Genomic DNA, 5348 nt, shown 5'->3' with positions numbered 1-5348 from the left:
AAAAAAAAAAAAAAAAAAAAAAAAAGAAGAAAGAAAGAAAGAAAGAAAGAAGAGGAGGACAACTTTGAAGTCTCTACATATCAACTACTACTACCTGGTTCAATTTATTATTAATGTCAGTCTATTTTATGCATATTATTCATCTTATAGCATGTATTATCACCACCAGTACACATAAATACTATGTCGGGGACTCATAAAGACCGAAACCCATCAATTATCAAAGGAGACAATAATCTTGAAAGACAATCTCTTTTTCTCTCTCTCTCTCTCTCTCACAGGTGCATGCACACACACACCCATTAACATTTTTGGGATCCTTGCAGTGCACTTGGATTGAAGGTGTTAGCATGAAAATTGTAGCTCTTCGAGTCTTCTATATGTATGATAAAGAATCAGGTCAATCAGAATTAGGATGAGGAAGATATGATCATTTTCGTATGAATCATGCACATTCACATTACATTGTATGTCATGCATGCATGCCATATCATCCATATTTGCCACCTCATCACTGCCATAATTGAACTTAAAATCTGACTAAATGTGGTCATTGAACTTTTCAAAATAGAATCCCCAGTTTATTATATTTTTCTAATTAAATCTAAATAATTTGGCATAAAGGTTTATAATTACTATATTTAATAGGTTTTAAATACTTATGCAATCATTGTTGGCAATGATAAGAAAAGTTCCCTAAGAAAAGTCGCCCCCTCCCCTCCATTTTAATTTCATTTTCCTTTCCCACACTTCCAATCTACAAAGCATACGATCAACATATAAAGGACTCCGAGCCCAAAGGTATACCTTCCCTAGAAAGTGAGTGAGTAAACATGGTTACGTAGATGCATTGGCCGGGCTGGAAAAACAAAAGACCCTGTTTGGAACCCAGGTCTAAATTTGACTTCCGGTTCTAGCAGGGGTAGTTTCTGTCGATCGGTATTGGAATCCAGTCTAGTTTGAAACTATGTTTCAGTTTTAAATGTGATTAGAATTTTTAGTTTTAGTCTGCATGTAATCCCATCAATTCAACAGAATTGAATGAATATTATTATTATTATTATTATTATTATTATTATTATTATTATTATTTAAGTAGCTACTGTTTCATGACTGTTGGTTGACTTGACTGGATGCTTTTCTTTCTCTGCTCTACTCCAGATCTGATCCTATTCTCAGGAGTGAACTTTCTCACATTCTTCTCCTCTGTTCTTTTCTTAATTCTTCTCTCCCTACTATAGAAGTCATATTTCAAACCCTTTTTTTCCTTTTCACTTGTTTCAAAAAACAGAAAACACAAGTCCAATTTGTTTCGTCAAATTTGTTTCTTGGTCTATAAATTTTAATTTATGTTTCAAGAAACAGTAGGAATGAAACATGCTTGTCTTTCCATTTCTTAGAACATAAAAACGAAAAAAAAAAACACATTTCCAGAAATGTAATCAAACGGTGCCTTAGTGTATCCAAACATATAGCCCTAGTCAATCCTTTTCTCAACTTCTCAAGCTTTACTCAAAGATAACTACACCAACAACAAAAAAAGAAGGAAGATTAACATCACTAATAACATAATCTATTGTAATAAAAGCACTAACATAAAAAAGGGCTGCTGACTTACTTGGCACTACAGCATTGATCTGACCAGGGAGTACATTTGAGCCAACACCTAAATAAGATTGAGATGCACCTACCAGCTCTGCAAATCGACTTAGCTTATCCTGAACTTTGTTTTTACCAACAAGTTGGATTGGTATTCATCTGTTTCTCGTTGAAAGAACATACATTTCATCTGCAAAATAGGTAGGAGCACATTATTACATTTCACCTTCAACATAATTATGGAACTGAATATTCAAAAATATATTATGCTTCTGTTGGTTCTTATTCATATCAAATAGACATTATAGAAACATATATTGATGTAGATAAGTCACTTAATGGGCTTATTTTATTACAAATAAGACTTGGGTTGGGTTATATATGTATTGGGTCTTTGATTCCATGGGTTTTCTTTGTAATGAGTCACTTTAATGTGCCTAAAATATGAGTAGAAAGTAGGAAAACGAGATTTAATTAGCTGAGTTAGAGTCCTGTTTTGAGTCTATCTCCTTTGTTATTTCAGTTTTTAGTTCTTTTAGGTTTCCCTATTAGTGAATGACTAGTCAGTTACTTACTCGATGTTGGAGTTCTAGTCTAATCCTATTTGGAGTCCAACTCCTATAATGACTGGTTAGTCTACCCTCTTTATATAGGAAGAGCTAATGTATTCGAATTGGACAGATTTGAAAAAAAGATGAATTGAGTAAATGTTTGAGAGCCTTAGGGCTGGCTGTGTGTGAGATCCTCCTTGTACCCCCTTTTCTTTATGTGATTTCTCTCCCTCCCTGGTTGGATTTGTGCAATATCTAATGGTGTGATTCCTTTCTTTTCCTATTATTTTGGTTTTCCTCCTCTTCCCTAAGGTTACCCCATCATATATGATCAGAAGAAATAAAATTTTCAACCCAAATGAAAAAAGTGATTATCATTAAGACAATCATCACCCAATAACCAGTGCCAAGCTCCCAATCCACTAACTTTTCTTTTTCTATTTATATGTTTCACGATGATCTATTTCAATGTAATATCTTAAATTTTTTGCAGCTATAATATGTAATCCATTGATTGCAGTCATCCATACTGTTAGATAAAACATCAAGAAACACGAAAAATAAAGAGGCAATAGATCCGCAAGACACAAAGATTTAACAAGGTTCACACACCAGGGTGGTGTGCTACGTCCTCGAACGAAGAAGAAGATGTTTCACTATATAGAAGAGAGATTACACCCAAGCAGCGACGAAAAAACTCGCCCTGAAACCCTAGCTCGAAAAAAACCCAAAATACAATGATTTTCTCAACAAGCAACAGTACATTATATATTTCAAGTCGCGGGTCGATCCATCGGGTCATGGTCGATCCAGTCGAACCGTGCCACGGGGGCTACGCCCCAGCACCCTTATACGAGATCAATGATGGGCTTCAGGCTTAGGCCTATTGGCCCAACCCTCTGCTTCCATCACAGATCTCATAAAATTTTCCATTCGGGTTGCCACCAAAATATGTCGGATCGGATCAATCTTCAAAATGGGTCAAGAATTTGAGACAAAATTTAACACATACATCCCCATCAAAAGTTTTAGTTGCTCAGATATCCAGCACAAGTCTGAATTGCATTTCAAATAATTATTATTTTCAGTTAACATTTTGCTCCAATCTCCCTGCTTTAGATACTCAAACTATTCAGATATTCTAACAAAAATGAAAACTTCAAAAGAACCATGAAGTTTTCTTTCTCCAACTCCCAATTAAAGATTAAATGACAAAAATACAAATAATAAAATCTGAAAAAACTAAATAAATAAAAGAAAAAGATAACACCATTCATACCTTCTTCTTGTTTGGTTGAATCGCCTCGATATCAGAGTTCAAGTGCCTCCAAGAATGTGATACCGGCAATAAAATTCTGAGGCTGGACAAATGAAGCCAATTCTCCACCCTTCCCCTGGAAATACCAAACTCCATTAATGGAACCATCATGTTTTCCTTCTCCATTGTCCCAATCAACACCAACCCATATTACCAGATAGATTTCTACAGGTCCAACATACTTCACAGCACCAATTCTCCAAGAATCACCAATAGAATGAACTCTTTGATTGATTTTGAATTGTGAATTCTCTACAAAATCCACAGATTCCTCCGAAACGCAAATTTTATCAGAGAAATCCCGCATTTTCTGTAGAGAAGACTACGATCCTGAATGACACATTACCAGGGGAACTATGTAGAACAAAGTAACAAGGACTTTGTTCAGATTTATCAGAGATTTTTAGCTTCCTTCTTGACCTGAGTCTCATGACATACTGTGAGAGAAGAGAGATAAAACGAGGAATGGAGAGAGAAATCCCTTGGAATCGGGGAGTCGATTCTGTCGATTGGAGAAAACCCTAGAATGGATCGCTCCGAAATGTGCATAATCAGGGTTTACTCAAATTTCGGTTAAATCAGCCGATTAGACCGATACTTCTGAAACAAAGAAAAGGGCGTGTTTTTTTTTTTCTTAGGCTGCATTTGGTAATTATTTTGGTCTAGAAAAGACATTTCGTATTAAAATCAGAATTTTTCGTTTTTAAGTCAATATTCCGTTTTAGAACGAAACTCAAATACTGGAATATGGTTATCATGTTCTAACATTTCTCGTTTCTGATTTTTTTTTCCCGATTTGTTTTGAAAAAAATGGAAAAAATGAACCGTAGACACCAAACAGAAGATTCTGTTTTCTTATTCCCGTAAAAAAAAAAAAAAAAATCAGAAACGTTTTTTTGGATGGCTACCAAATGCAGCCTTAGACAGCATTTCTGTGGAAGTAAAACACGTTCGGAAACAGGGTCAAAAGTGTTTTTTTGAAAATAAAAAATAAAAAAGAAACATACACATATTTAGAAGGAACTTTAATATAAGCATTTCTAGCACTTCTGGCACTTCAACATAGCAATTTTTATTTTTATTATTGATGTATACAATGAGGTTTAAGTTGGATTTCTCTAATTTTTTTTTAATTATTATGAGATAGAAAAAAAAGATGTATCTGATGCACAAGACTCTGCATGTACAAGGTTAGAGGGAGCTAGAACTACTTATTATGATACAACATTATTTGTTAAACTATACATTAAGATTTAAATTAGTTCTCTCGAATTCTTTTAAAAATTACTCTGAGACAATAGTACAGCCATGTAGCAAATTCCGCATATCTAGTAATTACACCAATTTTGATCAGAAAGAATGAAAATGCTGATGATACTTAAGGCCATCTGACTTAAGGATGTAAGAACTTGAACAGAGGCCAATCCACTTTGGCTGCGTTTGGTAGTCAGCCAAAAAAACGTTTTTGACGTTCTTCCGTTCTATGGGAACAAAAAACAGAATAAAATGTTTGATGTCAACTTGGTGTTTTTTTGTATTTTTAGAATGAAAAGGGAAAAAAAACGCTAGAAACACAAAATGATGGAACGACAATACCTTGTTCCGTCATTTCTGTTTCGTTTTAGATTTAAAAAAAAAAAAAATGAACAACTAGGGTAATTGTTTCTGAATTAGGTTCACCAAACACAATTTTTTGTTTTAAAACAGTATTTTGACACAAAAATTAAAAATTATGTTTTTACTACGAAATGTCATTTCTAAAATTGAATGACTACTAAATGTAGCCTTGGTATTCTATAAAACATACTCCACCACACTTCAGAATTCCCCATTAATTTTTCTTTAAAAAACAAAAACAAAAGAAACTTACTTTTTCTTTT

Source organism: Macadamia integrifolia, chromosome 5 (genome assembly GCF_013358625.1).
Source record: "Macadamia integrifolia cultivar HAES 741 chromosome 5, SCU_Mint_v3, whole genome shotgun sequence".
Classification (NCBI taxonomy): Eukaryota; Viridiplantae; Streptophyta; class Magnoliopsida; order Proteales; family Proteaceae; genus Macadamia; species Macadamia integrifolia.
Note: the sequence above shows the minus strand (reverse complement) of the source record.